General features: G+C 50.0%; 1 pseudogene; it reads right to left on the bottom strand.

The window, feature by feature from the left end:
* Positions 1 to 3,492: 3,492 nt before the first annotated feature.
* LOC119105548 (ADP-ribosylation factor 4-like) lies at positions 3,493 to 10,067 on the bottom strand (annotated as a pseudogene).
* Positions 10,068 to 10,298: the final 231 nt, after the last annotated feature.

Genomic DNA, 10,298 nt, shown 5'->3' with positions numbered 1-10,298 from the left:
GGGCGAGGGCCTGTGCGACGCCCTGGATTGCCTGTCCAGGGAAGTCGAAAAGAGTCGCTAGACCCGGCTGCAAGTGAAAAGCACAAAAACCGACGTGGCCCATACCGTACCAGAGACCAGAACGGCGCACGGTCAAGCTTTGGTGACGTCATCGTCAGAGATTGGAGCCATGCACTGCTTCGACACATGCACGCTGCATACGGAGTCTTGCTTCATTAAGCTGCGCGTGAATGCAAGTCAGTTCTTATTCAGCATGCTTGAGCGAAATGGAACAGAATGAAAAAGACGAAATGTCGTAAAAATAGATCTGGACCTACCTCCCACACTGCGATACTAATCAAGCGATTATTGCATCAAACAGGCATGATTGGGCCTGTCTACGGTTCTGAATCAAGCAGGATTGTACTTGAATCACGATACGAACAAGTGCGACTCGATTCGAAAGCAATGCTTCTTATTCTGAACGGCAGGAACACTACAGGTATGCATATAGTTGAACTAATTGCATCATTTATGACCTCTACAGCTCATAATCTGTCCTCTACAGGCCAGAATGGGCCCTCTAAGGGCCAGTACGTGCGTCTTTAGGGCAGAATGGGTCCTCCGCAATCAATAATGGGCCTTCTTCAGGTCAGAGTGGGCATCTAAAAGTTTAAAATTGCCCTCTGTTGCTTGGAATGGATCCTAAGTAGGCCACAGTGAGCCATCGACAGGTTAGAATAAATTTTAAATGACTTGCATAATTCCTCAGCAGTTCAGAATCGACCGTTAGCATAGCAGAATGGGCCCTCTACAGGCCCTCCAAGCTAGGAGGGAGGCGAGGTGCCCTTAATGCTCCCCTGTTCCCGCGTCCTTGGATATCAGTCCCTCTCCGAAGCGACCTCGGAGTCAGCTTCTCGCCGCGCCGTCTGTGTGAGATGTGATTTCATCTCGCTAGAACCACTGTTGGTGCAGCTGCTGCATGTTACCGCCATACTTGCGCTGCAAAGATCGTCAAGAAATTAAAAAAACACTTGCATATACCGCTCGGTGTCGGCTGCGACAGCCGTGCCATTCCGATCCCCGAACCAACAAGATTTGATCATGCCTCTGCTGCTCCTGGTGCACCATGCAGTGCACTGTGCGTTGTGCTGGTGGATTCGGCGACGGCGTCAGGGCCGTTTTGTCGAACAAAGCCGGTAATTTGGCATGTAAGTTGGCTTTCCAAGGTGAGTTTTACCCTCATTACTAAGCAGGACTGGTAGATAAAGACAATCTTGCCTTTTTCTCCCCTGCCTCGCAAATCTAGCCTTGCATCGTCTAGAAGGAAAAAAACAGCCGCTGTAATGTGTGCGTGAGCCTGTTTATCAGTCTCGGTCTGCGTCTGGTGGACAGAGACATTCGTGCGTTGCCTCAGGTCCCTTGGCTTCCTCCATTCTTCGCAGCTAAAGCTGTCATACTTTCCATGGATCGGCAACATTTAGGAAGCCCTCTTATTTAAAAACAACGGGACGTTCCTCATGTCCGCTTCCAAGATGGCTGCAGTGGCAGGAGAGGTCGTCGTGCCCGCCTCCAAAATGGCTGCAGTGGTGGGAGCGGACGTCCTGTCCTCCTCAAGATGGCTGCAGTGGTGGGAGAGGTCGTCTTGTCCGCTTTAAGATGGCTGCAGTGGTGGGAGAGGACGTCGTGCATTGCTACCAGTCTAATCAATCCGTTGATCCTACTACTGCCCTCAAAAGCGGCTCAATTGGTTAGAGCAAACTAGGCCCTCAAAGTCGGCTTGGTAGACTGTAGGCCTTCTACCAATGTGACGTCAAAGCGTCCGACCCACTGGCCGTCGTCATGGAAGCGTTTTAGAGCTGATGGCGTAATTTGGATCCCGTGTTGTTTATACGCCTTATATAATCGCACGCCCGTTAACAAGACAGAGTTCAGGTACTCATAATTTTGTTTACGGCCAGTTGTTGATTGCATGCGTATCCCGAACATTTGCATTCTACGTTCTGCATCTCTCTGTGAGATTATACCGTTCTACACCCGTCCAGTCAGCCTGTTTTCCCCATCCTGGTCACCGTGAGACCAGCCTGCCCACCGCCCCCGTCCGTCGCGGGATAACACTACTCTTCCGCTGCTGCCCGCTGTGGGATCAGCCCACTCGTCGCGTGCGGTGAGCTCTGCTCTTCCGGCCCGCTGTGGGATTAGTCTGCCGTCGTGGGGTTAGTCTGCTCCGCCCCTGCGGCGGTCCGGCTCGCCGTTGAATCAGCCGACCCTGTCCTCCGGAGCCACTAAGGAAGCCGTGGGCAACGACTGAGTGGCGTCACCAGGAGGTACAGGCCGGCCCTGCCCTCCGGAGTCAATAAGAAAGCCGTGGGTCACGTTTGAGTGGCGTCACCGGAAGGTGCAGGTCGCAGTGTCCGCAGCTGGTCCACCGCCGGTCAGCGCCGGGTGTCAGCGGCGCCAGGTGTGCGTCGCGGAACAGTCAGCGACTGCTCCGGAGCTCCGCCAGTCCGGCAGACACTACGATCATCTAACTGTGAGGCCGCAGCAGCACTGCGTGCAGACTGCTCTGATGAGTGATTCGTTAGCGTTTTGATCAGATGTGATGGCCGATAGGTGTTGATGATACTCTCGCTTTGCTGCTTTGCAAACTTTTCTATCCCCAAAACACATCAGGACGGCTGAGGATCAGACTGATGTTTGAAACGAGTGTGCAGTGAAATAAAGCTGAAAGGTTTGTTGTGCTGCCAGGCGAGACCTTCACGGGTTTGCTCGTCTATGGCAAATATCAAACAGATGTGGTTCCAACTATTTGCAAAGAATGGTGTGCGATTCTGCCGCAAGAAACGTAACGTCTTTAGGGCATCTCAGTTATTCTTTAAAAATGTTGTTTTTCAAATGAATTGCGAACTTGTGAGTGAGTGCTGGTTGCACACCTATTAGCGAGAGCGAAAGAGGGCGGCACGTGGTCGGAGCTGCCCAGCCCACCGGCGCGCATCATCACCCACCTGCAGGTCATGGTTCTGCAACATGTCTCGGAGCTCGTCAGCAGCCTCCTTTTAGACCTCGTCCGTCAAAACCTGGTAAATACAATCCAGAGTCTCAACTGTGATCCGAATCGGATCCGGGTGGAATTTACACGAAATTCACGCATGAAAATAAGGAAATGAGCTTGGCTGGGTTACTGATCCTATTGGTAGCCCCTATAAACGGTGAATCTCATGTTCACTAAGAACGGAGGCAAACTGGAAGAAGAAACAAAAAAAAACTAAAATAGACGCCAACCTGAACTGTTTATGCCGTTTTACAACGAGAAGCACTGAATCTGTACGAGTCACGCTTGTTGGCGTAGTGATTCAGGTACTGTCCTGCTTGATTCAAAATCATGGTCAGACCCACCCATGCGTTTTGGATGAAATCAGCTGTTGATTCGTATCACAATCACGGTGTGAGACGTGGGTCTTGATCTCGCCTTGCAACTATTTGTCCACTCCACTCTGTTTCATTTTATGCCCAAGCATGCTGAGTAAGAATTGACTCCGCTCACGCACAGCTGAATCAAGAAAGACTGCGTGCAGCACACATGTATGGTAGCAGTGCCTTCTGAGTGGAAACTGTCCACACCATTCACAACGGACGAACTGATGCCATTAACGGAAAGGTGTGGTAGCGAGCACGAGCACAATCGAGCACGTCCGAGCACCATTTTATCATCCGGTTTGAAGCGGAGTAGCGGAAAACATGGCGAGCACCAAAAGAGACGCTTGATTGAAGCAAGCAGCGGAAATATTGTGCAGCACTCCGTCGTCTGTTCCAGCAACTTTTGATTAGTTCACCACATACCGACCACCATACGGGACACTCTCAAGTAGCTTCACCCTTGAATCGAGTTTCAGGCACCGAACGCAAAGAACGAAAGCAAAAGAATGGCTATTGTCCCCACTAACGTCGCCTGGAGTCCGACATTTTTGTATGGGGAAGTTGATACGCTGGGAGATCGCAGGTCCGACATGCCAAGGAAATAACTTACAGTATGAGTAGTTGAACATTTTGGACATGCTGTCCACAGGTTTACTTCGATGAACGCCATCGAGCAGCGCACTTTAACTACGCGATTCCTGCACCGGACATCGACAGTCACAGCGTAGCACAAAGCTCCACGGCTGAAGAGGTGGGCGAGAGAAGGTTTCCTACAGTTTCCTAAGCGGCTCCGGAGAGCAGGGCCGGCCTGTACCCCCTGGTGACGCCACTCAGTCGTCGCCCACGGCTTCCTTACTGGCTCAGGGGGGCGGGGCCGGCTGATTCAGCGGCGAGCGATACCGTCGCAGGGGCAGGGCAGACTAACCCCACGACGGTAGACTAGTCCCACAGCGGGCAGGAAGAGAGCTCACCGCACGCGACGAGTGGACTGATGCCACAGCGGGCAGCAGCGGAAGAGTAGTGTTACCCCGCGACGGGCGGGGCCGGTGGGCAGGCTGATCTCACTGTGACCAGGATCGGGAAAACAGACTGATTGTACGGGTGCAGAACGGTATGATCTCGCAGAGGGATGTAGAACAGATAACAGATACATGGGAACAGAAATTCTGGATTGCGTTCGGTGTTTTCGACCTGCGGAATAGTGTTTGAAATGACAAGCGGCAGAGGCAGGTAGAGGCAAAGGCAGGTAAGCGGTGAAAAGGCAGATATGTGGGAGTGCCAGGAGTAGGCAGGTAGGTAAGACAGGTGTGTGTCATTGGATATGCTAACGCGGTGATGGAAAAAGCAGTACAGTTCGATCGGACTGCGAAACATTCTCGAATCAGACCACGTGACATTACAGCGACAGAGTTGGCTCCAATTACTTGCGTTGAAGTCACCAAAACTTGACTGCGTGTCGTTCTGATCTTTGAGGTTACGCAATACTCTGGTACGGTTCGGGCCGCGTCGGTTGTTTTGTGCTTTTCACTTGGGGCCGGGCCTAGCGCCTCCTTCCGATTTCCCTGGAGAGCCAATCCAGGGCCTCGTACAGGCCCTCGCCCTGTGTGGCTGAAGTAGCCTGCACGTGCCACGGCTGCTGGGTCAGCTTGCAGAGGTCCAGTCGTTCGGTGACCTCGCTTGGAGTCATGACTCGAGGCATGTCTTGCTTGTTGGCCAGAACGACCACCGGTATGTGCTGTAGCAGTCAAGAGAACGTGTCAGAACGCTCATTGAAGATGGCATTGATGGGGCGAAACAACAAAAACATTTTCTGGAGTTCAGGGGAAAACACCTGACTTCAAGTATGTCCGTTAGACCCAACAGGCGCCAAAGCGGAAATGCGAATCACGGTGCAACGAAATGCACAAGTCTTAGATACCGAAATAGAATCTAGCAGAGGCAGAGAGAGAGAGAGAGAGAGAGAGAGAGAGAGAGAGAGAGAGAGAGAGAGAGAGAGAGAGAGAGAGAGAGAGAGAGAGAGAGAGAGAGAGAGAGAGAGGAGAGAGAGAGAGAGAGAGAGAGAGAGAGAGAGAGAGAGAGAGAGAGAGAGAGAGAGAGAGAGAGAGAGAGAGAGAGAGAGAGAGAGAGAGAGAGAGAGAGAGAGAGAGAGAGAGAGAGAGAGAGGAGAGAGAGAGAAAGAGGGAGAGAGAATGAGAGAGAGAGAGAGAGAATGAAGAGAGAGAGAGAGAATAAGAGAGAGAGAGAATGAGAGAGAGAGAGAATGAGAGAGAGGAAGAGAGAGAGAGAGAGAGAGAGAGAGAGAGAGAGAGAGAGAGAGAGAGAGAGAGAGAGAAGAGAGGAGAGAGAGAGAGAGAGAGAGAGAGAGAGAGAGAGAGAGAGAGAGAGAGAGAGAAGAGAGAGAGAGAGAGCGAGAGAGAGAGAGGAGAGAGGAGAGAGAGAGAGAAAGGTGGGGTGCGGGGAGGACACGTCATTGGAGCTACCAAGCCCGCCGGCACACACCGCCACCCACCTGCAGTTCATGATGCTGGCAGCATGTCTCGGAGCTCGTCAGCGGCCTCCTGGATACGCTCACGGTCCAGTGAGTCACCCACGTAGATGAGGCCCTTGGAAGTTGCTGAAGTAGTGGTGCCAGAGTGGACGGATGACCCTTCCTGGCCGCCGACGTCCCAGACGGTGTAAGCTGAATGTTGCGGGTACTCGATCGTCTCCGAGCGTTGAAGCGGGCGATGGTGGTGGATGGTGGTGACGACCTCGCCCAGCTTGAGCCGGTGCAGGATGGTGGTCTTACCGGCCGCGTCCAGGCCGAGCAGCAGGATACGGACCGGCTCACGGCTGTGCACCAGGCCGTCCAGCGCCTCCAGCAACTCGTGACAGCAGCAAGACCCATCTCTCCACGGGGGCAGCTTACAGCTTCTCAGGCGGTGAAGAGCAGCCGTCAGAGGGACTGGTGAGCCCACGGGTCAGACTTCGTACGGATCCTCAGTTGTCTCCTCTCCTCGCCTTCACGTATGAGGTCTGTGACCCTCCGTCGCGGCTCCATCCCCGTTAAAAGCAGTGCTTGTATCTAACAACAACGGAGCGTGCCACGCGTGTCTGCTTCCAACGTGGCTCCTGTGGTGCAAACGATCGTCATGGGCCGATATTGATGTGTCGGCGGTTGGGTCGGACGCTGATTGGCTGACGGCCGCGGCTTACTCAGCCCGAGTGTGACGTCACTGACTGCGGTCGACGGTCCGCTGCTGGTGCTGTTGAGGCAGGCCCGGATTACCACAGAGCCGGGCAGTGGACGGACTGGTCCTAACCTGCTTGAGCGGTAACGGATCTAACCCAAAGAAGCCTGTCTGGCGTGGTTCAGCCAGCCTTGCCCACGACCTGAAAGTTAACATTTTTCCATCGAAAATGACAGCGGCATGTAATTTTCCGAAAAAAGACATTGGCTAACAGTTTTGCCTTTTAATTAACGCGGCATTATCATACATTACCGTTTGATCATGCAATACTGCAATGTAACAGGGGTTGCAATAAGCGAAGTCAGCTGGCTGTGGACAGCCCAATAGGATATCCAAGGACCTCGATATGCTCCAAACGTTTGACTTTTCCCCGGATTTCTATGCATAACGGAGATATTAAAGTCATTTTAAGCCACACTTCAAGAGAGAGAGAGAGAGAGAGGAGGAGGAGAGCGATGAGGAGAGAAGAGAGAGAGAGAGAGAGATATATATATATATATATATATATATATATATATATATATATATATACATATATTGTGCGTTTTATAGGCTGTTAGAATTAAATCCTATGTTGATATTGGTATGTCATAAATCAGTTCGTCTATGGCCACCTATATTATTCTTAGCTGGCTTAATTTTCAAGAACACTCGTTCTCCACTAGCAAAGCAATGTAAGGCAGTCAGGCGGAAAGCATTCGAATATGGCGAAACATGACGCAGGCGTTACGAGACATAATCAAATGTGGACCATCAGCCCACAGAACATGCGCCCAAATATCAGGTCACGCTACAAAACACATCCAGACACACATACCTCACTTCTCCAACCTCTCTGACACCATGGCAAGTTCAAGGCATCAAATTACCACGCTGTCATTGGGTGACTGAACTGGTACAGTGACTGAACAGGCCTGCAGTGATGCGTGACTTGAGCTATTTGTTTAAATCAGACATTCTTTCTGTGATGAGGGTGGCTTCGAGGACTTGTAAACGGTGTTTCTTTGGACACGAGTTTAAAATTCATGTGTTTTCAGTAAGGTCAGAGCGTGGGAGCTTTTTATTGCGGATTTTGCGCATATGCTGGTCTGGTGTTCCGCCCTACAGGTGCATTGCCATGCGCCGTGATAGACGTGTCATGGTTATTCCAAGATAGGTCGAGTTACGGAGCCGGCAGTCGCCGTTGGGACATTTGATTCCATACACTGAACTGGTGGCTTTTAGCTGGTTTTGGTCTCCGGTCAGGTTGTTTTCCGTTGCGGGGCTGCTAGTTGTCGGGCTCTCGTAAAAGATGGCAAGTCGCATTTTAGTGTATTCGTCAGTCGGTGGGATATTTGACCTGGCGATGTTCTGCAAAACCTTTTCGTCCACCTTATATGACGAGGGCATTTTATTTCAATAAAAAGTTAGTGGCCGGTTTCTTGTCGAGTGGTTTCAGGTTTTGTCAATTTAAGGTGGGCCTAACCTCTTGGTCAATTGCGCTGTTGGAATGCCGTCATGAATGAGCAATTGCTTGCCCCCTTTAAGTTCATTGTACGTGCTGGACTAGTTGAATCAATATATGAGTACTCTAACGGCCGCATGGTAATGCTCTAAGCATTCGCTAGCCGTGTTCACGCATTTACCGGCATCGGTAGGTTTACGACGCACTTTCGTCACAAAGATCTGTTACTCGCATTCACATCGGTGTCGAGAGATGGTTAACCGTTGTATACACTCAGGTTACCTCTAATGTAAAGAATAAAAGAACTCACCTCACCCCACTTGCAAACTGTAGCACCGATTGTCGCTGCATGGCTGCCTGTAGTTGACGAAGATGGACCTTGTCTCTAACATCAACAAATATGCCATCGATGTATCCGCAGTATATATGGGGCTTATTGCTCAGTTTTTTAGAACAAGGCTCTCCAGCCAGCACATATACACTTTAGCAAACAAACGTCCGAGTGGTGATCCAATTGCGACACAATCTACTTGAGACAGATCTTCCGTTTGGACAAGTGAAGAGTGCCTCTATGGCGCAGCATCGGAGCATCGTTTTCGAGGATGGATCGTGACAGTTTTGGTGGTGGCAAGGTTGGGTGACTGCAGGATGGATCGTGACAGTTTTAGTGGTGGCAAGGTTGGGTGACTGCAGGATGGATCGCGGCAGTTTTAGTGGTGGCAAGGTCGGGTGATTGTAAGCACAGCCCAGTATAATCTGTTTTTTTTTATCAACAGGCGCGTTTGTAAACAGACGTTCTGCATTTAATGAAGCAAGTGAACCAGTGATATTGCTAGACCTGATAATATCAATGAACTCTCCCGTCGATCCCGAGCTTTGCTCTGCCGATATGTAGTGTTCAATCATGCCATTTAAAATGTTGCCAGATGATGGGTAGGTGTAGGGATTTGGGATACAACTGGTCTCAGGAGGTTATTCGGTGTATGTGTTTTACTTTGCCGTAAGCATAACCAAGTCTATATTTACGTGGCCTCCGAAGTGCTGCCCGCCCACCAGAGCGTTTGCCACGGTTATCAGCCTGTTGACTTTCTTAGTAAAGCTTTTGGCTTATTAAGTTTATTCGCATCCCTCGTGATGCGAATGAACTTAGAGGTGTTAGAGACGGAGATGCTTCATTTTACTCACACGGGAAGCTTCAGGCCATGATGGAAAATATACTGGGGTTATCCGTCCTTCTGGCGACAGTCTGCTCGCGATTTCAGTCTACAGTTCATGATTTCTCAGTTCTACAGTTAACGATTTTCAGTTCTATAGCTCATGATTTCTCCTACAGTTCTTACAGGTTCATGATTTCTCAGTTCTACAGTTCATGATTTCTTCAGTCTTCTACAGTTCATGATTTCTCAGTTCTACAGTTCATGATTTCTCAATTCTTGAGCTGTCGAAATCATATCTGCGTTCAACAGCGGCACTCAACACGTTGGCAAACTTATGAAAATTGGATTTTGACAGGATGTTGTCACCAGGATGTTAAAGAACTTATGCCAATGGGATGTCGACAAGATGTTGTTAACAGGATGTTGATAAACTTATTGCAAAGTTGTTGTTGAGTCATTTAGTGACATACGCGATCACTATGCATGCGATGGCTCACTGGCTATGATATGCAAAATATGTGAGATTTGTCAATTATTTAAACCCACGACATTTGTGGCCCATTTTGATAGGGGACGTGACATTAAATGCCGACTAGTATAGTGATATAAACTGATTTTCCATGCGCGTCAAAGGCACGAGGATTTGTACTCCAACTCCTACACTCAATGCATTTTTAAGTCAAAATTTAGTGGCATAGATGTGAAGCTGACACTTCGTTTAAGCTACGTCAGCTCTAAAGTTGCTCCGTTCTTGCTGACGACACCCGTTTTTAACGATAGTTATATCTCACTGCAATTCTAGGAACCAGGTCGATTTCAGATACTTACCGCGACCGACATGACAGTCGGTAGAAACACGAGGGACTATCCAAATGCGCTTGGTCGGCTGAAACGGAGTTAAAGATAATAAGGTCTTAGCTGTGAGGTGAATGAACTAATTTCGAGATCCATATCTCTTTCGCGTATCCTCCCCTCTCTCAAGGCGAGGGAATTGACGACCGACCAAACCTGTTGACAGCCCTAGGCTCCAAGGCAATGCAGCCGATTGAGATGGAGCATTCACCATACGAC

This window comes from Pollicipes pollicipes, unplaced genomic scaffold, assembly GCF_011947565.3.
Source record: "Pollicipes pollicipes isolate AB1234 unplaced genomic scaffold, Ppol_2.1 Scaffold_6138;HRSCAF=7277_pilon_pilon_pilon, whole genome shotgun sequence".
NCBI lineage: Eukaryota > Metazoa > Arthropoda > Thecostraca > Pollicipedomorpha > Pollicipedidae > Pollicipes > Pollicipes pollicipes.
The sequence above is the reverse complement of the archived record's forward strand: the minus strand, read 5'-3'. Positions and strand labels throughout refer to the sequence as shown.